This window comes from Lissotriton vulgaris, chromosome 4_1, assembly GCF_964263255.1.
Source record: "Lissotriton vulgaris chromosome 4_1, aLisVul1.2, whole genome shotgun sequence".
Lineage (NCBI taxonomy): Eukaryota > Metazoa > Chordata > Amphibia > Caudata > Salamandridae > Lissotriton > Lissotriton vulgaris.
Genome location: NC_141691.1, coordinates 1,206,236,065 through 1,206,263,945, shown reverse-complemented (window position 1 = coordinate 1,206,263,945; position 27,881 = coordinate 1,206,236,065). Strand labels below are relative to the sequence as shown.

The window sequence follows — 27,881 nt, the reverse complement described above, 5'->3', positions numbered from 1 at the left end:
ATGTCATCTTGGGCCCTATTACACGTGCCGCATCTGAACTCACCCTTAAGAATTCTGTGTGGTCCCTGCCCACAGCTGTTTCTGGAGCTGTTGTTTGTATGCTTCGGACCTTTGGGCTATTTGCAGATTCTTGGGTGGGTTTATCCGGGGTGACTTCCTTGAGGGTGGTTGTTTGTTCTGCTGCACTGTTTATGACGGGGGATCTTTTGTTTTCAGCTTTTTTAAAGATAGGGAAGAGTTCCTGGTGGGCGATGTTGGAGTTATTCCTTATTTTATTTCTGGCTTTGCGCTGGCGTTTACGCTCTCTTTTGCCGCATAGTAAAGCTGGCCTCGGATGGGCCGCCGCTGTTAAGTCACTTTGAGAAATGGGGATGTAAGTTTGCACAGGCTTGAGATGATCTTGCCTGGAAGTGGGTCCAGTTGGTGGCGATGGCGGGCCGTTTTCTGCCGTTGACTTTGGTTTTGAGTGGGTGCTCGTTCAGCTTCAATTGGCCAGTGGTTGTTCCTATGTTTGGAGCCTCACCTTCTTTTAGGTTTATGTTCTGCTTAGCAGGAGGTTCAATAGGTTTAAAGTGATCTTGCTGTGAGGGGGATGGCGGTTTGGTAAGACGTTTCCTCCTCTCAGTAACTTTACTTCCCTTATGACTGTGGTTAGTAGAGAAAGAGAATCTATAATTGGGGAACAACAGCAGGTTGATTCGGCGAGGTTCGTGGAGGCTTGCGCCCGTAAAATTAGGGCATTGAGTTTATCTAATTTACTGTCGATCCCAGACGTGAATAGGGCCAGGGTGTTTAATAGGTCAACCTGCACCTCAAGTTTTATTGAATGGTAATTGAGTGCGTTAACTGTTTGCTGCAGGGTTTTGTTTTTCGTTTGGGACCGGGCTGGACCTGGGTGAATTCTCAGACGTCTTGAAAAAAAGAGACAGGTCCGTCATAAACTGATCGTTCTGGGCGAGCAATGCTGGCTGGCTTTGCTGTGTATCCTTTGTGTGTCCAGGTGGCGAGAAAATCATGTACGGGGGGCTCAAAGCTAGTGGTGCTGTTGTGAAGATTGTTGTTTGTGAGATTGGGGATTGTTGACTGCTGTTGGGGTACTCGGGGTTGGCTTGCCTGTGAATTTGTGCCATCGTTGTTTGATGAAGGGAGGCCACAAGAGGCGTTGTTGTGGCCGCTGCATTAGTTGCCGTCGGTTGAGGTGGCATTACTTGGGCCCCAGTTGGGCACATAGTGTTCTCCAGTTGGGTTTGTGGCACTTGAGAGGGCAAGCGGTCTACTGGAGACACTGAAAGCTTGTCCAATGGGAGGTGGTCAAGTTGAAAGTTTTTACTATTTTGGTCATTACAGAAGGACCCAAATATGTAAACCTCTGATGGCTCGATTGCCTTCACGGTATCAGGTGCCCAATGCTGCGACAGGGAAAAGTTTATGCGACCCGGATTCGGCCAAGTTAATCGTGCCTAGTTACGCCAGAGAAATGGTGGTTGATGCCTCCGAAGACTGCGCTCTCGGTTGAGGCGATTCCGCGCAATTAGATGGCGTTTTTTTAAGAAGTCCCGGATGCTTAGCGGTTTTTGTGTATTTAAAATGTGGCTGGCATTGGCCGAGACCTCTGCGACATCGGGTTGTGTGGCTTTCCTTCTTTTGGGTGCTGTATACTTTCTCACTTTTCCTGATCTCATTGTCCCCGAAGGCTTTGGGCTAGGGCTCTCGGCCCAACACCAGTGGTACTTTGTCACGGCTTTATTGCAGCAGCAATTTTTCAGAGTTATAGCTTCTGTTCTTCTGGCTTCTAGGATTGTGTGCAGGTTTTAAACATTGAGTGCTAGTCGTTAGGCGTAAGAGCGTCTGTGTTGGTGTATGGCACCCCCCGGCTCACCACAGCCAATCTCTGACAACAAGCTCTCTCTTACGTAATACGGCTGTTATGGCTGTTGTAGGACTGTTTAACCGGGTGTACAATGGAGCCCAGACAGAGCTCAATCCAGCTGGTGTTGGCTGATAAATCGCTGTTAATTTATTATTTAGTTAGTTTTGCTAGTGTAGTTGTTTGTTGTTTGTAGTCTTTAGCTACGGGGGTGCAGTGAGCTGGGCTTGGCTGGACTCTGAACTTCCTTATGCTGATCTGCAATCACCGTCCTCTGCCGTTGCTTCAAGCCCCCGCTTTCACCGCCAGATCCCAGACCCCTCGGGCAACTAGGGGGGGACCCTTGAGACCCCCGGTTACAGTCTCAGGGCGGCGTGTATTATCTGGTGAGCAAAGCGGTGAACACTGTTTCCCTGTCAGCTGTCAGCTGATGCGGCGCTCTGCTAGCCACAAGCCACAAGCAGCGCCACTCGGTGAGTCAGTGCGCCCCCGCGACACCCCCCACGGCTCTCACCAGTTCTCTGCCGCAGGGGAAGCAGGTCTCGCGCTCGTCACTCGCCTTCGGTGTTGGGTCGCGGCTCCCTGCTCTCGCTGCTCTCGGCCTCACAGTAGACCGTTGTGGGTGTCCTGCTCGTCTCTCGGGGCTCGTCGCATGGGAACCGCCGCTATGGCTGTCTCTTTTAGCCCCGCTCAAGCTCACGGCGTCTGCGGAAGGGGAGGCAGCTGCCCGGCTGTGGTTTGACTGTTGGTCTCGGGCCGCTCTCAGACCGCTCTTGCTCTGCACCGCTATGGCTCCATTCCGCACTGCTCTGCTGTCAGCTCGCTGCTCACGTTGCTCTCTAGCTCTCTAATGCCACCTTTCTGTGTGTATCGGAACTTTAAGATATGAAACGGAAACAAATAGTGCAAATTGCAAGACACATTTTCTTTTCTGCTTCTATTGTGCGTTTTTCATAATTATGGGACTCATTAGGATTGCGGTTAATCCGCATCCTCCAGGCCGGCGGAAGCCACCGACGGCCCGGAGGATGCGGATTAACCGCTGCAGACAGAAAAAAGACCCCTGCCAGATTTGGATGGCTGGGAAATCTTTTTTCCGTCTGCCGCTTTTCCGCCACGGTCACCTTCCAACTGCGGCCGAAAAGCTCTAACATGGCTGGCGGTGTCTATCAGACACCACCAGCCATATTAGGATGGCGGCGGTCCTATGCCTTTCCATGGCGGCATTTCCGCTGTGGAAAGGCATACAAACTTTTCTTTAGGGGCCCATTGTGGGCCCCCTGGGGTGAAGGGGGGTGGGGGTGCACATGGGGGTACCTATGGTACCCCCATGCCTTTGCGCACGCAAAGGAAAACATGGTTTATTTAACATTGCGGCGTGTGCTGCTTCAAGCAGCACCCGCCGCAATGTTAAATATACAGGATGTGACCGCCAGGGTGGCGGTCACATCTTAATCTGCGGACGGTCCTTCCTCCTCTGGGGTGACGGACGGACGCAGGTCCGTCCGCCATCCTAATGAGCCCCTTAGTTGGGAATTGTAACTATATTTTTTGAGGCCTGCTTCATATCTAGTAAATCAGTCCCTTGGTATTTCAGGGTCAAATAACAAAGTGTCACTTTGAGCATATGAAGCACATTGTCAGACAGTATACTCTCTCCGGGAATTGTTGCCAATTTAAAACCTCCATAAGGTGACTTTTTCTTTACACAGACAATTAAGGTAAATTCAGCAGAGGGCTCAATAATTCTTTCAACATAAAACGTGTTCATAGATTACAGTACAAAGGAGCCCTGGACATTAGTCATTATGCAAAGGATGTCTTTAACTAGCATTGCTTGTAATATACTGAAGCAGACAGATGTTAATTGGCAGTTATATTATTTCTCACAAATTGTATTATGGCTGTTGCAGGCAGGGTTTAAAAGAACAGTTTTACTTTAATTCAATTCATTTATTTTACTCCTTCAGTGCATAAACATCAGAACAAATATTTTACACATTCCCTAAGAACTTGGAGCTGATGCTTGTGTTTTTTTTTTCCGTACATTTGGTGAAGATGAACTCTGATATTCCTAGATTATTTCCTAGTCTTCCAGGATTATTGGTGCACCTATGCTATTTGGAAATTGGAAATTAGACCCTGGAGATTAGCGTATGGGAATATATAGATTATATGAATCTGCTTTTCATAAAAAGTAAAATGAGTTTCTAATCTTTTAATCAAGAAACTAAAAACAGGATCCTTTAGAGTCAGCAGTTTTCATGTGTTTGATTTGGGCATGGATTAGTTTGGTGACAAATTAGTTTCTACCCTTCCAGTTATTGTGATTGGACAATTTAAGGTAGAGGGTGGTGGGTGAAACATGTATATACATTAAAAGCCTTAATATTTGAATGAGAGTTGATTTCTAAATCCACCAATCTTGGTTCCTAATATTGAAATTTCCTCTGGCTCACCCTATCCTTATAAAATATATTGCTAGAGCCACTGAGTGAACCAATTCTGGTGCTCTTTCCAATGTTCACAATGAATAGATCTATACTTTTCAAGCATAAGATTATACTTTCAAAATTCATATAAATGACTTCATTAATATTTACATTAAATTGAACCAATTCCTCAATTTTACTCATGCAGAAACCTTGCCAGTACAATTATGTAAAACTTGAATTTGTCATCATCATTAGAGTTAGCAACTTCTTCCAATATGTTAATATTAAAAAGAATTGGGCACATGTGTATGCCTTCCCAGAACTTCTAACAAGTACCTGCTCTCCCCATTTCATTAATATTATAATGCAGGGCATAACTCAAGAAGATGCATATCATAAAAGCTTCGAATAATTAAATGGTGTCCTTAATAAGCTTTAAATGTTTATTAAAGAGAATCATGTAGTAAACAATTATTAAACAAATATTGCTTTTTCTACTTTAAAAAAATACAAAAAGTACAAACAGTGGGAACTGTATTGCACATCTAAGATATTTAAATAAAGATTGATGCAGTATGTTAATATTTGAATATTTTTTCTTTAGATTTTGAAAGTGCAAATTATGACTACTTAACTATGCTTGGAAATTGATAAAATGGGCAATCATGGGAATATAATGATCTCCATGAAAAGCAATTAAGATTCTGAAAAGTTTGTATATGAATCTAAATTTTTGGCAACATTGCAAGGATCCATGTCTTATTCCAAAATGTGTTTTCATGAAACACAGACAGGTAGATCAGCTGGGAATACATGCACATCATAGCAAATTCTGGCCGAGGGATAAACCTGTCTCTAAACTTTACTGTATACAAATAAAAAGAAAATTCAAATATCTAAAATGAAGGTCAGAGGTTACTGGAAAGCAAATGCAAGCCTATTAGGAAGGTACACTTTAGTTCATCAAGATTTCTTTCTAAATAATGCATGAAGTCATCTAGTACAAACATAACATCTTACTTATCAAATGAATTGTTAGTCCACAGTTTAAATATACTTCATAATTCAAAGAACCATGCTAGTGACTGTACTCTAGTTACAGGTGCAAGGGAAGAACCAAGAAATGGAAATCACCCCCTCCTTGCACCACATTTCTATTGGCAACATGAGAGTGAAGCCCAACCATTCCTGAAGAGTTATTTCACCCTTCTCTCCTTCCTTTAATACATTATTTTGTTGTTCTATCTACCCTTCTACTATTTCATCCTTCCTCCTTGATGCCCATCCTTCCACCAGTCCTTCCTTCCATCTTCTCTTTGACCATTAGTCCTTCCTTCCTTCAACACTTTGGTCTTTCTTTATTACTCTCCCCTCCTTAACTTTTCTTTCTTATCCTTCTCTTTCAGCACTCTATTTGCCTATGTCTCCAACCTTTTTTTCCTCCCTTTGCATCATATTTCCATATCTTTGTCTTTAATTGTATTTTTCAGCCCTTGGCCCATTCCTGTCAGCTTTGCAGGATATTCCCTTGCAGTGTTATTTGTAAGGTTTCATTGGCAGACCTGCAGACAAAAGAAACCTAATCAGCATTTTAGTTGACCCAGCTCAGAAGACCATTGGGCCCAGTGACAACCATCACGCAAAGCTGCTTGTGACAGAAAACATTTGCATGAATTTTACCCCATTCAAGCTATTTGTTTCAACTGTATACGCAAGTGTGATTATAAAATCACCAATCTTTCAGGCCCTCATAGCCATGATCTCCTAATGTAATTAGAAGTGTAACAGTGAATGTTTACATCTTAGAAATCCTTGCACAGAATTAAACCTTGAGCACATGCCGATCTATTTAGATTAACTTATTCATACTGCAGTTTAAACAAATGGATACCTAAGCAAGAAATAATTCTCATTATTTTTGTTATCACTACTATAGTAAAAAGAGTAGGCAGAAATCAACTTTTAGTGGTATTTATTTAGTTGGGGTATCCAGTAAATCTAACAGCGCATATAAGACTGATTGTACCTTGGCACTCTAATATTTTATATCAAAAGCATATCCTATTTGGGGGGGATTCCCAGTCCTGACCCGGTTAGGATGGCCTGACTAATAACTTCGAATATGAACAATGCTTCTATATTTATACAGAAAGAGAAAATCAAAACATTACATTTGTTTTGTGATTTTAATGTCTTTTCTAGGTAAACTTCACCCCAATACAATTCTTAATGGCAAAAAATAATGCAATGCATAGATTTTAAAGGACATCAATGATTTTGCAGGCTTTTTCTAAATCCTCCACTTTTGTCCCGAAGAACTGAAGCAGGCAGCCGACACGTGTTTTGTTACTAGACGTAACTTCATCAAGGCTTAAGCGTCCTGTCACTTAGGAACATGAGTAAGTTATCGTGAAGATTCCTGTTTTTGAGCGAGTTCTCAAACCTGTTTAATGATAAAAAAAATTCTTCCTGGTCAAATAAGAATACCCCCAGTTAGGGTGGATACAGTTCTGGAAAGACCATAAAAACCTTTTTAAATATTGGGTGTTTCAATCGATATTTGTTTCTCCTGTTTAGATTAGAAAATTATTTAATTGGATGATCCTGTAGGTGTAGCAGCGTGTCACTTTCTTAAAGCCTCACGAGATAGGAATACGATAGGTCCTATGAGTTGAGCGCGGTACTACATAAACAGACTTTTTGTCGCAAAGATGGGGCTGTGAAATGTTCGGTAATTTCCAGCGCTCCCGCGCAAGAGGTGACTCATGGGCGTTCCACTCAGATATATTTTTTGAAGTACATATAGATTGGTATAGAGAGATGTTACTACAGTAGATCAATTCACAATTACATTTAAGATACTGAATGACAAGTTACACAACAGTCAGCAGACCTCCTTGAAGCCGGGAAGGCAGAGTGGGGAGTCCTGTGTCTTTTCTTTGATCTCATTCCCCCTTTCCACATTTCTACCAATGGTTTGCATAGCCTTGTGTATGCGGTTATTGGTGGGGCAGCAAAAGATTGAATAGAGCATCACGCAGGTTGGGCCGTGGGAACAATGTTACTGCAACCTGACAGAGTGCCAAGCCCACTTTATCATCCAGCCCAACCAGTGGATTCAGGAAAATACACCACTTGGTCCTATCTTTAAAAAAAAAAAAATTTCTGGGAAGAGTAGAGTTCTCCCCCACCTCTAAGCCTTTCTGAAGTCAAATTTACTTGCTTTGGTCACTTGTTTACTGCTTTTCGAAGTAGGAGTTCAACCACCATTACTTTCCACTAATTTAAAATGCTCATCAGCTTCATAAAGTGCCTCAGGTTATAGGAAAACTTCTAGGACATCAGTATGTGGAATCAAAAGTCCTCTGATAAATTGGCGCAGAAAACTACGGTCTAGCAAAGGATGAGCACGGAGGTTCCATTAAGGATAAAAGGATTAAGGTACAGAGGTGTGCTTATATCTTGCAAGTGCAAAAACAACAATTGATGGACAGAATGCAGAACAATATCATACATTCACCCCAGTAATATCTTGCAAAGACTCACACTTATTACTTTCCCATTGACATATGCAGACAATGCAGGCATTCCTTTACAGTACAAAAGACCGTAGCTTCCACGCAGTATAATATAATGTGTCAACTCACCCCAAATGCAGTCGAGGAAGAACGAAGGCAGATGGAACCCAAAGTGCTGCTGTCACCTAGAAGATATAGAAACGGATATTCATACTTGGGCACTGGAAAACAATCACAGAATAAGAAACCATATACAAATAAGGCCAGTAACACCACTTTCAGAAAGTAATTCAGAAGTCATCGTTTCAAAATCTTTTACGAATCCTCATTTCCACGCTTTGCAACCTTGAAGTTATTTGAGGATTTTTTGTTCCAAAGGATCATATACCACACGCAATTCATTAATTCAACCATTAATTCAAATTCTATGGATTATTAGATCATTTCCTATTTCTAACATTTTGCCTTTTTTATACTTTTCCAAGGGTAAAATGTATATTTAAGAAAGCTCAGAAGGCTTGTGAACGCAGTTTTAGTTCAAAATATGTCATAGCTGGCTGAACATTGCAGGCTATTTGTACAATTATATCTAGATTTTACTAAAAATATTAAAGTGTGCCATTTGGCACATGTGCCTTTTGTAGGTGAAAAAGAGGTGGCATAAGAATAGACACAAATATATAAGGAGGAGGTATTAACTAGTTGAGTGCCCATAGATGTGCAGAGGGATAGTGTAGTATAGACAGTTCTTGTCAAACTGATGAGGGTGTTCTACAGCTCTTGTCCATGGGGCCAGAGCTCCAGTTCATGGAGGTGAGGGTTATTGCATAAAGCTCATTTGGGTAGGAAAGTGGTTTTGAGTATGCATCTCGGGAGCTCATGTTCATAAGAATGATGGAGTCTAGAGTGGCAAGCTTCTGTCTGCAGGTTGAGGAAAATATTGAAAAAAAGAGGTCCTGGCCAAAAGAAAGAGTCTAAAGCAGACAGGCTTGACTAGAAGACAGAGCATCTGTCTGTACAGTAGGACAATTAAGGACAAATAGCTCTTGTCTAGCTATGAGATTCTAGGTCAAAGATTCCCGCCCAGTTCCTCCAAACATCATGGAATGCCGAGCAGCAGCCAAAAGTGCTGCTCTGTGCTGTGTGCCAGGGAGGGAGCAGGAGAGCTCCATATCTAGAGAGATATGGCTCTCTACTACCCTCTCCCTGGCACGGGTGCTGATTTTAGATACAGTAGGCCAGGCACACATCTTAGCGCCATAGTGCTAGGGTGCATGCCTGAGTCTATCATAGGTCTTGTACTGGAAGGGTACCCTTCCAGTACAAGGTACTGTGCTTAGACACACTTTCAAACTTTTCCTAGTTTATATATGTGCTGCACAGTGCAGCACGCATGCGAAGGCAGAAAAGAACAGAGAAATAAAGACATGACTCCTTTTTAATGTCGGATAAACAAAGAGATTCTATCAATGGGGGTAGTGATTGTGTTTGTATTTTATATTTGCTTTGGCTAGTGAGATACTAGGCTCTCTCTTAGATCTGAAAAGACGAGAGCACTATGTGCTTTTTTGAATACCCCTCACACACTAAAAAGTCCTTTAGTGTCATGCTTCATTATGGAGGTCTTCCCGTCCCTCTAGCGGGGCGGGCGTGCTGCGACCTATGAGCTACGCGGGAGCACTCAGTTATTGTGACAGAAGACTATGTGTCAGTGCAGGAGGTGTCAGTGAAGTGTAGGGACCTAATATGTGAGTGAAAAAATAGAATAAAAAGGTTAAAAATTCCCTGGCTAGTAGAAAAAATATATTTTATTTGCTTCTCTAGCTGGGAACGTTAAGAAGGGGGTTTTGAGGTAGAGCAGTAGCTTGCTACCAGGTCGACATGTTTCATAAGCAGTCCCCTACTGCTTACTCATCAGGACCATCTAATGGTCCCTACTACACAATGCTCGGATCTAAAATAGTAAGCCTAAAGTCCTACAAACAAGCAGCAAAAATAGGCTGCCTATTTGAGCTTCAGTTGGGAACAAAAAGGGGTTAGGTCCATATTGAGAGAAAGACGAATCCACTAGCACTTAGCAGCGGCCCAAGTCGCAGAACGGTGACAGCAACAACTCGTTCTTTGCGCTAAGAAAACGCAATAAGAATCGAGGCCGCCTGGTGCCTTTACCCAGAACGGTGACAGTAATAACCCGTTTCATGTTCAAATAAGAAAACGCCATAAGAACCGAGTCCGATGGTTACGCCGCTTCAAACTGATCCTGCCATAACATGGCATCACTTAAAGAATAAGGCATCCCAGATTGGCCACGGCATTTTATTCCAAAAGGACCTCGACAAGACCCTTTCTGAAACTCCCTTTTGCTAACAAACTTGATACAAGATATATACAGCCCTGATGAAAGACCAGTAACTTCATGCCTGGTCTTGAAACGCGTCGGCAGTGCTGGTTGGGAGATACAAATTAACACTATCTAGCAAATACTAGGACCGGGTGGTCCAGTATTTAATTATATACAAGTCATTGACCGACTTATATTTTTTCTTCCCAACCCTCAGTTTTTCTCATTGATTGTTTGCAATGTTTGTTGTTTGTGATAAATTTGCTTTATCATTTTTGTAAGAATTGTTTTGTCTAATGTTTGATGCAAGAACATTTTCTAATGTGAATGTGTAAATAATGTTTGCCTTTAATGTTTGTAGGAAGTTTATTTAGTCTTGTAAATATTTGAATGTAATGTCTTTTCTTCTGCTAGGAATTTTTTTGAAAATACAAAAAATACAAAATGATTGACACAAAATAATAGTTGTCTAGGGAAGCGACAATAAATTGGTTTCTTGCCTTTTATCAAAAAATGTTTTGAGCAATTGTGGTTTGGGCATTGTGTGTTGTCGACTATTTGAGCTTCAGGGCATGAGCTGGCCCTAGTGAAGCATGGTAAAGTTACCAGTATTGTCAAACATATTGACCTATTGTGGTCTTTTTAATGTCTCCTTTCGAATGGCATTAACCTTTGGAGATAAACCCTGTTTACTATTTTCTGTGGAGAGGGTTTTACATTCAGAGGCATGGGAGGTTGCATTGGAACATCCATGTACAACCCATGTAACACCCACTTAGTGCTAAGTAATGCAAAGCAGTGATTCGCGCTGCTTTACGTTACTTATAGGCCAGATTCTCATAATAATCATGGAACAAAGAACAGCAGCCAAATATGATGCACTGTGTTGCATGACAGGGAGGGAGCAGGAGAGCACCACATATACTGGGATATTCCTCTCTCCTCCCTGCTCCCTAGCACCAGCACTGATTTAAGCTGGCCAGCGCCAGGAACACACCTTAGCTCCATAGAACTAGGATGCATGACTGAATCTACCATAGGTTTTGAACAGGAAAGCTACCCTTCCTGTAGAAAATACTATATCTAGACATGCTTCAAAGCTTTTCCTATTTGTATGCGTGCCGTACACTGCAGCACACATGCAAAGTCGGCAAAGCAAGGAGAAATGAAAAATGTCTCCTTTTAACGCCTGCTTTTCAGTGGCATTACTTTTTGGTGCTAAACCCTATCTACTAATGTTAGAAGATAGGGTTTAGTGTAAAGAAGCATGGGTGGTTGCACGGAAATGCCCATGTATCACCCATGTAACGCCCCCTTGATGCAAATTAATGCAAAGCATCGTTTTGATCAGCTTTGTGTAACTTTTCCATCTAAACCAATGCAAACAACAATTTCCATTGTTTTGTAAAGCCCCACAAACTTTTTGAGTTGGTTTATCATTAAAAAAGCAACATTAACCTGAAGCTTAACCTTTGTGAATCTTGGCCTTAGGGTACTTTATAGCACAAAGCATGATCTGCACTGGAAAGCGCATTTGGAAAAAAACATATTGAGCTGGTTAGTGTCACTTTTGTGACTCTAACCCAGCGCTAAATGTTTAAGAAGCTACTCTTTTCTGTTTTAGATCAAAAGTCCCTTGATGCAGGTTTCGACAAAAGCTAATAGCCCCTTGTTGCACATTCTTAAGCAGAATATGTAGAATCCAAGTGTTGGCATTAAACAGACCTTGAAGATCTCCTGCCTCCAACACGATAAAGGAACTTCATTGGCTTCCTCGGAAACTGAGGATAGCCTTCAAATCTATGAATATTGTCTTCAAAGCCCTCCAGGGCATGGGCCCAGTGCCCCGGCAATGAAAATGTAAGAGAGAAACCCCTGGGAGATGTCTCCGTTCAGCATGAGCAAAACCTCCTCTGTGCAACCAGATATAGTAAGACTAACCAAGGCGGACACACCTTTACGGTTAAGGCAGCCCAGCTTTGGAACAAGGGGCCAGTCTCTTTTGGATCTTCAACTGAACTGAACTGCTGCTCTTCAGAAAAGTCTTGAAGACTGGCTCTTCCCCATGTGACAGAGTGGTCTTCATGTGCTTACACTAGCAGCTGCACTGTTCGGATGGAAGTTCTTAGCCAAAGGATACCTGTAGGGTGACAGATGCACTATATAGGCTATAAATAATTAAATAATGAACACTGCAGCTGACGATGCAGCTCTGAGTGAGTGCATTGATACTAAACACAAATGCTAAGCTAGGACGCCAACCATTCACATGTGATCAGATCGTATGTAATTTCATGTGCTGCATAATTGCAGTAGGTGCAAGTTGGGTTTGTATAGGCCTGGGGCAGTATTGTGCTCCTCCATCAAAGCTTCATTGACAGGCCCTGACTAACTATATCATACAGTGGTTAGGAGAAAAGGCATGTTTCTCACTATGATCTTACTGATTTCAAGCGGATATCTGTGCTACAGTTGAGTATCAACAGCAGACATGGCATTTACTACCCCTGAAATAAATGTTATTTGGAGGTGGCAAAACGTTTTCATATCTTCTCTCTCTCAAGAAGAAATCAGACTAAATATTTACTGATAATTTTGTGCCATATTTTATCACACAGGTATTCAATGATTATTATCAATCTTCTTATTAATATTTATATATGAATGCTATGTATTTTGGCTTATATTTAATACAATCTCTTGGCCCAATGTAAGCCCTGATTCTACGTTTCGGTGTAAATCCAATTTTGTATGGGAACTAAAATCTTCGCTTAAATTGGTATTACCAGAAATAATTTAACACTATATTACTGAGCCCTATTTTAAGAAGGCACGTTTCGCCATGTATTGTATGTTACAATGTGTCAATGTAAAACAGCCCATAAATGAATAACTACCTGCGGAAGTAAGGTTGGTACTACCTATTTCCCAAGTTTTATGCGATTCCGTAGTGAAAATGTGGTAATAATATCACAGAAATTGTGTTCCCTGGAACTGCAAATACAAAAGAATTGGAACTTGTGGGTAAAAAGTTTTTGCATCTGATTTTCCACCAAACTTCAAACAAGGGCCACCGACTAAGGTGGTGATGGAACAGTTTGCAATTTCTGGATGAGCTGTTAAGTGACTTCTATTAGTGGATTTTAGTCTGATTTAGCACTTACTCCGGTCATCACATGGGTCTCCGCTGTCTTCATAAGTAGAAAAGACCTAACTGACTAATCCGATCTGCACACCTATAATTATGGTTGGTTAGTGGATACAATAGGAATTTCTACTGGGAATGATCTTTCTGTCTAGCGCTACATACTATACAGAACAAGTTGAATCCTGCAGCAAACTCCACTTGTTTTATTACAGAAGAATGTCTCATATTACAAATGCTTGTGGATTAGACTCCTTCCCTATATTTTTCCTCTACATCAGATGTCAATACCCCTTTGGACTGTTGTAAATTAGCTGCAGTATTGATATGTCTGTCTGTCCTTGTGACCTCCTCGTGCTAAGTGTCATTATCTCCTCCGACACTCACCTAGCGCCTACGTGGGCCTCCAGCGCCTCACAGTGCTTTCCTACATGTCCCGAACGCCTCATGCTATCTTCCTATATCTCCCCCCTCACACACCGCCTTCCTGTCCCCAACTCATCACAGGCTTTCGCTGTATTGTGCCCTGAGCATCTCAAACTTCACCGTCATGTGCCCTCACGATCTTGTTCCATTTGTCCCCGGCTCTTCACATTCAGTGTGCCCCCGGCTCCTCATCATGTGTGTGCCCGTGCGGCCCATGTCTTCTCCCTATCCGTGTGACCCTAACTCCTCACAGTGTGTGACCCTACGGTCCATGGCCTCAGTGTGCCCTCTCACAGCCTCTCTGGACCACAGCCAGGCCCGGACTGGCCATAGCGGGCACCGGGCAATCCTCCGGTGAGCCGCCCGGGTGGGGGCCGTTTTTGTTACAGGGCCGTTTTTAGCAGCATAGCTGCAAAATCGGCCCTGTACCAAAATCGTCCGAAAACCGGCCCCGTCAGAGAGCTTGGCGGCACCTCCAACCGCCCCCCCCCCCCCAGTGGGGAGGGGAGGCCGGCCGAGCACTTTGCCGGTGCCGGTTTTGTTTCCCAGTCCGGCCCTGACCACAGCTACTTACTGATTATACATTCCGGTTCTTTTAGAGTAGTGCCGAGCAGCGCTAATTACAGTCACTGCAGCTGGTTTTAAAGCACTCCTATCAGTTTGCGCGTGACTCGCGGACTTGGGCTTGTTTTACATTTTGCTCTTATTACCACAATCTGCCCTGTGTATGATGCTTCCTATTGCCGCCACACATTCCTAAATTGGTGCTTTTAAAGACCACTCATTGCTGGGGGGATTTCTGTAGCGTTCTAGTTTACGCACGTCACGTTGACGTGACGTGTGGCGGCCATGTTGGCGCCGGATGCGCGCGCATCCATTAGCGCGCAGAGAAATGCACGGAGCAGAGCGCCGGCCGGCGCTCCTCGGAGTTCATAACTTTGTAATCAAATAAACCAGTGTTCTACAGTACCTACCTGCTATATGTCATTATTATACATCATTACAGTGGCGACGAGGTCGGGAGGCACAACCAGACGACCACAAAAAAAAAAAAACATCGGACCCCCACGTGGAAGCCACGAGGAACAGACGGACCCAGACACGGGCAAGGTCTACCTGGCACAGCCCAGGCGATGAGACGAAGCACCAAGACACGGCAGGACACATCAGAGGTACGGTGAATCCGAGGAGCGTGGCAGAGCCATAGCTAATCACAGAAGCGGCGAATAGGCCAGAGTGGCGGCGCAATCACCCCACAGTCAGCAAGACACACGCACTACATTCCTGAGAATCCACGCCAGGGAGGTGTAGCGCTGGCTACTAAAGAGGAGGAGGTGGGGACCAGCACCAAGAGTCCCCAGGGAGATACGTGCACAGGGTTCAAGGACAGCACCCCAGGCAGCCCCACCGGCAAAGGCACCGACATAACAGTCACCAGGGAAGTGAAGATGAGCACACCGGCGGGGTATGCAATAGCACCTGTGCAATTCCTGCCGAAGCCCGGAGAACCACTGATGAAGTGGGAGGACTGGAAAGAATACATAGATAATTTCATAGGGGTCCTGGAGGATGAAAATGAAGAAAAGTTCACCCCCCAAAGAAAGAAACGTATTCTGTTGCTGAATCTGGGTCCGGAGGGACTCAGAATCTACAAGAGTCTGGTGCCGAAGAAGAGAGAAGACACCGACGACGATGTGTATGCACATGCAGTGGAAGACCTAGATGAACGTTATCGTCCCACAATCTGCGTCTCAGTGGACAGATATAATTTCCAGCAAAGGAAACAAAAGGCGGGAGAGACTATTGAAGAATATGTAGCGGCCCTGAGGAAACTGGCGGCCACGTGCAAATACGCACTGTGGGAAGACGAGTTCATCAAAGATCAGATTGTCATGCACACCACGAGCGCAAATGTACAAGACAAGCTGTGGGCGAGCGGGGACACCACACTCAAAGATGTGTTGGTCATTGTAAAGAGGGCGGAACTCGCACGGAGGTGCGCAAACGCAACCAAGAAGGAAGTGGCCACCCCAACCATGGTGAACAGAATACCAGAAGAGGAACACCGCAAAGACCAGAGAAGCAAGCCACCAGGGACCAAAGGAACCAACAGATGGCAAGGGAAGCAGGCGAACAATGAGAGCAAGAAAACGTGCTACAGGTGCGGAAGTTGGTCCCATGAAGCACATGATAGAAGATGTCCGGCGTTCCGGGCCAAATGCTTACACTGCGGCATCGTAGGCCACCACGAGAAGGTGTGTCGGAAGAAACAGCAAAAGGGAATAGTAAAATATGTCGATCAAGGTGAAGAAGACCTGGAGGAAGTCACAGAAGAAGAAGTGGTCACCGTCTTATGCATATACGACCAGGTACTGAGCGAGGATGGGAAGAGGTCAACTAAACCGGTCCTAGACATGTCCATGGGCGGTATCACCATCACAGTGGTGGCAGACACCGGATCTCCATTTACCATTGTACAACGGGCAGTATGGGAAGTAGAGTTCCAACCCAAGTTGGGCCCAGAATTGGAGAAATTAGACATTCGGCCGGTCACCTACAACGGTGATCGCATTCCCATGTTGGGATTCCGACGCTTGTTGTTTGAGTTTAGAGGCCGATCGGCGTGGTGCAAACTATACGTTGCGGAAAAAGGACCCTCCGTCCTAGGATGGCTAGACCAGGGCGACCTGGGAATAAAACTAGACCCAGGAGGGAAGGAACAAATACTACTTACAGAACAGGAGGAATGGCCGGATATGAACAAATGGAAGGAGAACTACCCGAAGGTGTTCGGAGGCACAGTGGGGAGAATGGAGAAATTCCAACACAAGATCGTGCTCAAGGAAGGAGCCACCCCAGTAGCCCACAAAGTGAGAAATGTACCAATTGCAGTGAGAGAAGCAGTCCAGACGGAACTCCAAGAATTGGAGAGAAAGGGCATAATCGAACCAATCACCTGCGCTGAATGGCTGGCGCCCTTAGTAGTCGTAATGAAGCCCAATGGGAAGGTCAGGCTCTGTGTGGACCTGAGAGAACTGAATAAAAACATCGTAGTGGAGAAATTTCCCCTTCCCAGAATCGAGGAGATGTTGGCCAAGACCAGAGGAGTAAGGTGGTACTCCACTATTGATTTGACCTCGGCCTACCACCAAGTAGCACTGCATCCGGACAGCAAAAGCCTCACATCCTTCATCACCCCGTTCGGGTGCTACCGGTTCTGTCGCATGCCGTTCGGGCTGGCCTCGGCGGCTGCAGTCTTTCAGAAAATGATGCACCAACTATTCAGAGACTGCGAGGGAGTCCAGTACTTCCAGGATGACATCCTGGTGATGGGGTGTGATAGGATGGATCATGATCGGAAGTTAGAAAAAGTGCTACAAACACTGGAAGTCAAGGGCCTTACAGCAGAATGGACAAAGTGCCGTTTGGGCCTGCAATCGGTGACGTACCTAGGCCATGAAATCGGACAACAAGGGGTCACACCTAAGGCGGAGAACGTAAAGGCCATCGCCGAAGCACCGCCCCCAAGAACAAGGAAGAAGTCAGGTCGTTCTTGGGAATGGCGGAGTACTATAGTAAATTCGTGGTACACTTTGCCTCAAAGACCTACAACATGAGGTTGCTGACCAGGGAGAGCACGGCATTTCAGTGGACACCGGAAGCCCAAGCAGAGTTCGAAACCATCAAAAAGGATGTCACAGGAGCCATACCGCTCAAAGGTTACGACCCACAGGGCACCACGGTGCTCACGACCGACGCCAGCGACAAAGGTCTGGGCGCGGTGCTCATGCAAGACCGAGGAAGAGGGGACATGGAGACAATCAGCTTCGCGTCCAGGGCATTGACGGACACTGAAAGCAAATACAGTGTGATCGAGAAGGAGATGCTAGCGGTGGTGTGGGCCATGGCGAGGTTCCGGCAATTCCTGTGGGGTACCCGATTTCTGCTCAAGACAGACCACAAGCCGTTGGTCAAAGTATTGACATTGAGCGGACATGCCAGTGCCACACCAAGGATATCCAAAATGTCCTTAAAATTGCTTGAGTTCAGGTACGACGTGGAATACATCCCTGGGAACCGGAACCGAGTAGCGGACTACCTGAGTAGAGCAGCTGCCATGGAGCCCGGAGAGGAAGACCTTGCAGACAGAGGGGAGATGGTAGCCCTCATAGAAGACCAGGAGAAACTAATCAGCCAACAAGAATGGACCGAGGCCTATGAGGAAGATACCGACATCAAGGAAGTGAAGACGCACATCATACAAGGATGGCCAGACAAGAGAAATGTGAAAACGAACCTTAGGCCATATTACGAAGTGAGGGAGGAACTGTCAGTAGGAGACAAGGGGATATTCATCTATAGAGGAGACAAAGTGATCCCCCCAAGGAACCTCACCAACAAGTTATTGGACTTGCTACATGAAGGCCATTTGGGCATAGGAAAACTCAAGGCCAGATCGAAACAAAATTACTGGTGGCCAGGTATGGACATAAAAGCGGAGAGGCACGTCAGGGAGTGTCCCCAATGCCAAGGAGCTGACAAAACATTGAAACCACTACGTCCAGCTCTTGGAAAATTCGATTCTCCCTCCAATCCATGGGAAGAGCTGTCCATAGATATTTTAGGACCTGTGCTAGACGACCAGGGCACGCAGAAGTACGTGTGTGTCCTCATAGATCGATACTCCAAGTGGCCAGAGCTAAAAGTGGGCGAGTCCATGGACACTGAGAATATCTTGAAGTTCTTGTCCGAAACTTTCACAAGGGAAGGAATCCCCAAATCCATCTTAAGCGACAATGGGCCACAGTTCACGTCGGAGAGATGGAACCAATTCATGTTAAGAAATGGCATCACCATCAGACACACGGCAATTTACCATCCAGCTGGAAATGGCCTAGTGGAGCGATTTAATAGGGTAGTGATGGGAGCCATACAAGCCGCCATATCCAGCAACAAAGACTGGGAGAAAGCGCTAGAGAACATGGTGTGGGCCTACAGAATAACCCCCACAGGCACGGGGTACAGCCCGTTTCAAATATTGAGAGGACGTGAACCCTTCACGCACGACAACAGGATCTGGAAGGAAAAGGTTGTCACCAGTGAGTGGTCCCCTGCAGTGGTACGGGCCAACCTGGAAAGAGCACAAACAATCTACACCAACCACTACAACAAACGGAGGAACGTGAAAGAGACTGGCCTGGAAAAGGGAGAGTGGGTGAGAGTAAAGCTAGCCACTCTACAAAAGAAAGGAGACAGCAAGTATAGCAAGCCTATGCAAGTCAAGGAAGTGTACGATCGAGCGGCCCTGCTGAGCGATGGTAACGTGTGGTCGCAGGACCGCATGGCCCGGTGCAACAAGGTATTGAGATGGGAACGACCTGGAATGGAAGGTGAAGACATGGATGAATTGGACGTGGAAAGTAGGCAAAGTGGAAGTGAGCAAAGGGATGGAGCAAGTGCAGCGGAGGCGCGAGAAGGTGAAGAAGTGAGCGAGACTCAAGGAGCTGAGATGGACCCGTCGGGAGAAAACATGTACGGTGATGGAGTGGTGAGTGAAGAAATGGAAGGAACTGGAATGCAGTATCCAGGGACTCAAGAGAACACTGGTAGGGTTACCAGGAGCGGAAGGCAGGTGGTAAGGCCCTCCAGATTTCGAGACTTTGAACTGGACAACGATGTGTAAGTGACTGCTTAAGACTTTGGTAAAAGGGGGAGATATGTAGCCTTCTAGTTTACGCACGTCACGTTGACGTGACGTGTGGCGGCCATGTTGGCGCCGGATGCGCGCGCATCCATTAGCGCGCAGAGAATTGCACGGAGCAGAGCGCCGGCCGGCGCTCCTCGGAGTTCATAACTTTGTAATCAAATAAACCAGTGTTCTACAGTACCTACCTGCTATATGTCATTATTATACATCATTACATTTTCCCCTCTTTTTTGTTGTTTGTGTGTATCCAGCCGGCTTGCCCCACAGCCTGTCGTGCCCAGGTACGGAAAGCAGAGTAGTGCCTAGCAGCACTACTTACAGTCCCTGCAGCTGGTTTCAAAGCACTCTAACAGTTTGCGCGTGACTCGCAAACTTGGGCTTGTTTTAAATCTTGCTCTTAGTACCACAGACTGCCCTATGTATGATGCTTCCTACTGGCGCCACACAATAGGTCTCGCCTTTGGGACCTTATAATCAAAGAACTTTCAGGCGCCTCCATAAAGAGCCCTATTCAAACACCCTTTTCATCTGGTGCACAGAGCACTTACTGCAAATAATTTTAACATTTCAGCATTTCTTCTTAATGGAACCCACGAACCAGCTTTAAGGCAGCATGTTTCCCATTATATTGAAACGACTACTACAGTCTGAGATAACTGTAATCTTCAGTTTGATTCAAAGGTGAACCATTAAGAAAGGGAAATAAGAGAAAAAGAGGCGTGCGCGTTTTAGCACTTCCGTATTTTCCTCGAACTTCCATTACCACTTTAAGAGTGGCCGCTAATTTACTTGTGCAGTCCCACACAGCAGAGGCATGGCAGTGCACTCTGCCTCTGGCACCAGGCATCCATTGTAGTCTCTGTCAACCATCATTAAAGGCTGCATTTGTGGCAAAGAAGTTTACACTACCCCCATCCCTACGATTATTAATTATCCCCCCACGCAATCGCAGCTCCTTGAAAACTGCTCCCCAGGCTTCCCGCTTTGTCTCCAAGATACCCAATAGCAGATTCAGGGAAAAACAAACAAGCATTGCCATAGCCAATAGGTCTCGCCTTTGGGACCTTATAAGTGTTTACGCATGCAGCAGTTGATGTTGTTGCACTGTGAAAAGGACGGGGAGTCTGCCCTGATTGACGACCGGAAGTGGGACATATTGGGAGGAGACACCAGTGACTGCCCGGAAGCGGCTAACGGTTTAGCTGTTTGCAAGGACATGCAGGCATGGAAACTGAGGTGGAACGATAAAAGCACACCACCAACAGAGGGCGGGCGGCGTAATCAGGAAGCAGTACCCTGGAGCCTGGAGGAAGACAAGGAGCCTGGAAGAGAGGAGCAGATCCGGGTGGAGCTCAGCTGTCCCTGAGGAGGAGAGGAGCAGATCCCGGTGGAGCCCAGCAGTCCCGGAGGAGGAGAGGAGCAGAACCCGAAGGAGCCCAGCTGTCCCGGAGGAGGAGCGGAGCCAGTGCCGGAGAAGCCCAGCAGTCCCGGAACAGGAGAGGAGTGACCCCTGGAGGAGCCAGGAGGGAGCGGGTTAGGCGAGGACCGGAACCCGAGGGAGAACCCTCCATGTACCTACAAGGCGCACACACCCGGTGGCCCTAGGAAGGGAGAACACGCCCCGGGTCCAGACACCACCGCCCTGTGGACGGGTCGTGGCCCAAGGCAAGTACCTTTATGGGGTGCCTTCTGGTGGGGGTGGTGGGGTGACAAGGGGTAGCATCTCCAAGCACAAAAACCACGTCGACCTCCTTCCTTCACAAACCCTCCCTTCCCTCCTATTCTTCACTGCGTATGGTGACGGTAGCACAAGCTTTCTGTGAGCAGACGGATGTGATTAATCCCGGTCCGTTTTGTTTTTCTTTTTGCCCTTCCGGGGAGCACCAAAAGGAAGAGGACCTACACGAAGGCAAGACGGTGCCCCACGACGCAGACAACCACGCCCGGGAGAACATCCGAATCTCACCCTCAGTTCTGTTCATGTTTTCTGCCATCGCCTATTTGACTGTACCACAAAAGAGATACTAAAAAGTGAGCCTAAAACATCTGAAATAAAGACGCTTGAAACAAAGGCCATAGACGTCCCTAGACTCATTGTGTTGACCACTCAGACAGTCTTACATGCACCAGGGATATTGTGCTGCATAACTAAATACTTGTAAGGTCCCAAAGGTGAGACCTATTGGCTATATTATGTTATGTTACTTTATTTTTGTATAGCGCAAATCATCACTGGTCTCTAAGCGCTTTTAAAGAAAGAAACAATACGGATAGCTACCTGTGATCCGCCAGCAAACCAAGGTAGCAGTTAAGATTGAGGCTGTTGTCTTTTTAAACAAGTGGGTCTTCAGAGACTTCCTGAAGGATAATAGCACCGATTCCACTGTAAGATTTCTGGTAGCTCGTTCCAGATTTGAGGAAGGAGGACCGACAGAGCTCTACCACCCTTAGATTTAAGTTTAAATCTCGATGGAGCAAGCTTACAGGCCTTGGAGGAGGGCAAGGATCCGCCTGGGGTGTACTTTATCAGTCAATCTTTAATGTATTTAGGAGCCTCTCCATAAATGACTTTGTGGGCTATACAAAGGCACCTAAATTGCACTCGATGTTCAATGGGCAGCCAGTGCAATTTAAGTAGAAGGGGGTAACTCGTGTTCTCCTCGGCAAGGAGAAGATGAGCCTGGCTGCATCATTTTGAACTACCTGCAATTTCCTGAGAAGCTTCTGAGGGAGGCCTAGATAAAGAGCATTGCCATAGTCCAGCTGAGAAATAACTGTAGCGGGCAAAATGGATTGTAATGCCGGAACAGAGAGAATTGGAACACGTTTCCACAGTTGCCTAAGTAGGCCTATACAGGTGCCTACTACTGTGGAGACTTGGGGGGCCATGGACAGGTCTGAAGCAATTTTCAGACCTAGGCTTTTTACTACTCTCCCTGGGATTGGTACCTCCCCCAATTCAGGGGGCTAGAAAAGCTCACACCAGGGGCTGTTTTGTGTTGCGATGATAAGCACCAAGGTTTTATCCGGGTTGACCTTCAAGAGGTTTTTGCCATCCAGTTAACCGTAAACCTGAGAAGATTTTTTACTGAGTCTTGAGCCTCACTGGTGTTATCGAGTTGGACCAGCAGTTGAGTGTCGTCCGAGTAATTAAAGACTTGGCAGTTTCTTCGTGTTAGCTCTTCCACTAAGGGCTGCAGATAGATATTAAATAAAAGGGGGGACAATGCAGAGCCCTGGGGCACACCACAGGTTACTGGGCTGGCAGATGATAGTTGATCTCCCTTTAGCACTCTCTGAGTCCGGCCGGTTAGAAAGGAGTTTAGCCATTTAAATGCTTGCCCCTTTATCCCCAGATTCGACACACGGTTCAGCAAGATGGAATGGCTGACCGTGTCAAATGCTGCTGACAGATCTAAGAGAATTAGGGCGCATGGCTGTTTATTGTCGGCCCTGATTCTCAGATCGTCAACAACGGAGGCCATCACCAGCTCAGTGCTATGGTGTGATCTGAAGCCTGCCTGTCTGGGATGGAGTAGTTCATGATCTTCCAGATAGCTAGCCAGGGTATTCAGGACCTGTTTTTCCAGGATTTTCTCCAAAAAAGGGAGCTGAGAGATGGGCCTATAGTTTTTTAAAACTTTTATATTGGCCCCTTTTTTTTTTTTTAGGAGGGGGATAACCCTAGCTTCCTTCAAGTTCACTGGCAAATATCCTGAGTCTGGCGACTCCTTGAGTAAATCCAGCAGCTGCTTTTCCAAACCCGGCAAGGCCATTTGAAATATCCTCGGAGGACAAGGGTCCATTCTATGCCAATGCTTGTTGGTGATGGCAGCCCAACAGTCTTCTCACTTTTCTACCATGAAATGATATCCATGTCCATTTCACTGAAGGTCTCTCTTTGCCATTAGACAAGAGATGGACGTGAGACTAATTGATGTCTAAGACTGTTGGCGAGTAACAAACGTTCACTTTACAAATTTTTACTTTACTTGTACGGGAATTTAACAATGGAATAATAGCTGTTCTTCTCTTTAGGGTTTAAAGTCCTGTGCTCTCCATGTCATTGGAGTCAAGCTATCCTGGCTGATGAGGGTTGAAAGCCTGAAACCGGTCCTAGGATGCTTGTTTCCTGTCCCAGGAGGACCAGGCCTGGCAGTTAGGGCTGGACTGTTCCCATTGGGTGCAGGGTCAAGATTGTTTTGCATATGGCTGGGTCCAAACTGGAATGACATGGTGAGCAAAAATACTATGGATTTGGGCCCAGATCTCTGTACTGGGGTGAATGTGTGACATTGGCCTGCATTCTGTTCATCAATTGTTCTTTTTGCATTTGTCAACCCGAGTGGGACGGGTATGCCCAGACGTGGGTCCTGTGCTCTCCATGCCAATGGAGTCAAGCTATCCTGACTGATGAGGGCTGAAAGCCCAAAACCAGTCCTAGGATGCTTGTTTGCAGTCTGGGGAAGACCTGGCCTGGCAGTTGGGGCTGGACTGTTCTCATTGAGCACAGGATCAAGACTGATTTGCATATGGCTGGGTCCAAACTGGAATGGCATGGTGAGCAAAAAACGATGGATTTAGGCCAAGATCTCTGTACTGGGATGAATGTATAACATTGTTTTGCATTCTGTCCCATAATTGTTCTTTTTGCATTATACAAGGGATAGGCATGACACCAATTGATGTCCAAGACTGTTGGCGAGTAACAACCGTTCCCAAGGATTTTCACTTTACTTGTAAGGGAATTTAACAATGGGATAATATCTGTTCTTCTCTTTAGGGTTTAAAGAAACCTGCTTCATTAAAAAAGTCAGGGGAGGCAAAAGAGTGTTTAAGTGCAGTAAATATAACTGACCCTGTTGAAGAGAGGCATTATTAAATTGCTGCATAGAAAGTGCCAAACTACTTTAATACTAAGCAATCACCAGCAGAGGCCACGGTTTACCACATTTGCTTGCTGGTTTAAGTTGCTTGACCTCAGTGAAATTCAACATATCGGTCACTTTCTTTATTTGCTCCTAACAGTGTTTATTCCATAATCCTCACTGGTTACACCTGTTTCCATATCGTCTGTCTTGACCAATGAATCTGCAGCGCTAGGTTTACTTTGATCAAGTTTGTTTGTTTAAGCCAGAGGCAAAGCAGTAAAGAGCTCCATAGTATATGTGTATAATGCCCTATTACTTTCCGGTAATCTTCATTACTCCGGTTCCAGTTGTCCTCGTCCCATTAAAAAAAAAGTGACATAACCCTGACTCACGGACAGAAAAAATAACCAGGGAATATTGGAACCCTACCCCACCCCCTCCAACAGGAAGTACATAGATGTAGTTGCCAAGCATTCCCTCTGAACTACCAAGCCCCAATGAAGGTCAGCCATATGGGAGGGAAGGAAGTAATGAATGGGATGGGGATGGAACAGGACAAGGAGTAAAGAAGTTTACCGGTAACTACCCCCAAGTCCTTCCAGACCTCGTCCGATTCATAACAAAGTGAGAATACCCAAACACAAACTGGCACTCATTAACAACAAACCACCAGGGAACAAGGAATACAGCAGCACCTAAGTGATTAATTGGAACACAGCTACAAAAATCCAGGATCTCAAAACCTGCAACACCCCCAAACCCAAAATTAGTATCATCACACATCAAATTCTGGATCAGGATAATGCTGCACAAACATTTTGGAAGACGCCCACATAGCGGGCCTACAAATGTCAGGCAGGGAAACCCCCCACACCTCAGCCCAGGAGGCCACCATCTCCCTTATAGAATTCCCCTGCACCGTAGCAGGAGAAAGAGATCCCAAAAGGGTGAAAGCCAACCCAATGACCTGCTTTCGCCAGTGGCCAATGGACAAAGAAGAGGCCAGCCCAAAGAACACAATCACGGAGAAAGACTTACAAAATGGACGAGTCCAATTCCAATGAGATCCACAAAGTCCAACTTAACATCCAGAAAAGACCATGGGACGTCATCCCCAGACACCTGATCCCCCTGCAAAGCAGGCAAAACCACTTCATGGGAATGATGGAACTGAAAACCACCTTTGGCACAAAAGAAGAATCCAAACACAAAACAGCCCCATCCTTAGAAAACAACAGGAAGGGCTCTCATGCCAACAGAGCCCAAAGCTCACCAAGGCGCCTGGTAGAAGTGATGGCAACCAGGAAAACAACTTTCAAAGTGACAAACTTAGAGGTCCATTACGATGTCGGGCGGTTTGCCTCCGCCAGGCTGGCGGTGGCCACCGCCGGCCTGGCGGAGGCAAACTGCCCGACATCACAAGCCCAATTCCCCCAGCCATATTAGGATGGCGGAGGGGAAGGTGGCGGTGCAAAATACCGCCCGCCTGTTTTCCGCCCCGGTCGCCTTGCGGCCGGGGCGGAAAATGAGTAACATGCAGGCGGTGTCTGTCAGACACCGCCCGCAACATTACAATGGGCTTTTTTCAATGCCTTTCCGTGGCAGCAATGCCGCCACAGAAAGGCATGCGGTGTTCACTCTGGGGGCCCCCTGTGGGCCCCCAGAGTGAAGGCCAAAGGGGGGTGGCACACGGGGGGGTACCTGTGGTACCCCCCTGCCTTTGCATGATCGAAGAGGCAGGCACCGCGCGGTGCCTGCCGCTTCTATTGTGCAAAGGCGTGCTTTTGTTTTTAACATTGTGGCAGGCAGAGCAGTGGGCACCGCCCGCCACAGTGTTAAATTGAGAAATGCGCCCGCCACTGTGGCGGGCGCATCCTAATGGCAATGTAGGGACCCCCGCCCTTTAGGCGGGCGGTCCTGAGTTCCACTAGAGTGGTGGGCGGGAAAAGCCCGCCCGCCATCCTAAGGTGCCCCTTAATGTCCACCAAGTCCAACGGCTCAAAGGGAGCTGTAACCAAAGCGTGCAAAAAAAGTGGAAAGTCCCATAATGGGAACAGAGCCCTCACAAAAGGACAAGATTACAAACAGCCCTTCAGCAACCTGGAGATCAAATCGTCCATGTCCGCCAAATTCCCCCAAGGGGAACAACCGCCTTAATCACTGCCCACTGGGCCCGTAAGGTCAAAACCGCTGAACGTTTCTCAAAATCATCCCAAAGAAACTGCAACACATCCGTCAGAGAACACTCCAGGGGAGGCAACTGAAGAGCATCACACCAGCGCTGGAAATTCCTCTAAAGCCTCCCGTAGGCACTTGAGGGTAGAAGGCCTATGAGACTGCTGAATGGACAAAGCTAAATGCTTGGAGAGCCCCTTGCACCCTCATCCCCGCCTTTTAACTGCCACACCGGCAGTCACTGGAGAGGGGAAGCAGGGTACTACCCACGGACCCTGAACTGCCAACAGCCTGAGAGTGGGGAACCAAGACCTCCGGGGCCAAAGGAGCACTACCAACACCTCTCGGGCCTCCTGCACCAGGGAAGCCAGAAATCAGGGGATCAGAGCAATAGGCAGAATGGCCAAGGAAAGGTCAAGGCATACACCCCAAGCCCCCACCTGTCGAACGTGGAAACTAAACCGTGGCAGCTGAGCATTGTGCCAGGAAGCATACAGATCAAGGAAAAGAACTCCAAACCTCCTGCACACCTGTTAAAAAATCTCCCAAGTGGGAGGCAACTCCTGAGAGGGAGGAAAGAAGCAACTGAGAGCATCGGCCACCCCATTGTCAAGCCCCTGGATGACAGCAGATGCCTCTCAACCCAGCAAAACAAAGGAACAACCACGCATTCAGAGACTGGGACTGAATCCCACCCTGATGTTTCAGGTAATCCACCGTCACCATGTTGTCAGACCGGACCACCTCATTCTGCCTCATCAACTAAAGACAGAAACCCATGACTGGCCTGCAGACAGCCGTCAGCTCCCTCCAATTGGAAGAACTCCTCCCCTCCTGCAGGGAGACCAATGACTCTTCAGGGTGCTGCTCCCCAACGGGCCCCCCACCTGAAAGCACTGGCATCCATAGTAAGGACCAGAGGAAGAGTGGTCTGCAACAGCATACCCCTGGAAAAGATTGTCCACCACTGTCCACCAGGGCAAAACAGGAAGGAGGGTTGGAGACACCAGAACAACACAGTGTAGGTCCTGAGACAAGGGATTCGAACAAGCCAGCAGATGGATCCACAAAGGCGAGAGATGAAAACACCCAGGTCACCTTGAACACTACTGCTGCGATGAGACCCAGAAGCCGCAACCATGGCGGAACCAGAAAGGAGACACCGCTAATCACCCACCATCCACCAAGCCCACCAAGCCAGGGACCTTAATGCAAGAGCCCGGGGTTCCAGCAAGAACATCCTGTTCAGGCTGGAGCAAAATCTGGACCCTGCAAACATCAGATCATTGGAAGGCACCAGCTGACACCTGGAATGGTTCAGCAGGAATCCATCACACAGCAAGACTGAACACACCAACTGTAGACCAACCAGCAGCCGGTCCCGAGAGGGAGCATG

At 46.4% G+C, this 27,881-nt stretch overlaps 1 protein-coding gene across 1 annotated transcript in view; it reads right to left on the bottom strand.

The window, feature by feature from the left end:
* LOC147723043 (poly(rC)-binding protein 3-like) overlaps nt 1–27,881 on the bottom strand; it is a 2,582,273-nt gene that overhangs the window by 1,538,509 nt on the left and 1,015,883 nt on the right. The window contains exon 4 of the mRNA XM_086965416.1: nt 7,950–8,005. The gene's annotated coding sequence lies outside the window, so the exon portion shown is untranslated. The remainder of the gene's footprint in view (nt 1–7,949; nt 8,006–27,881) is intronic.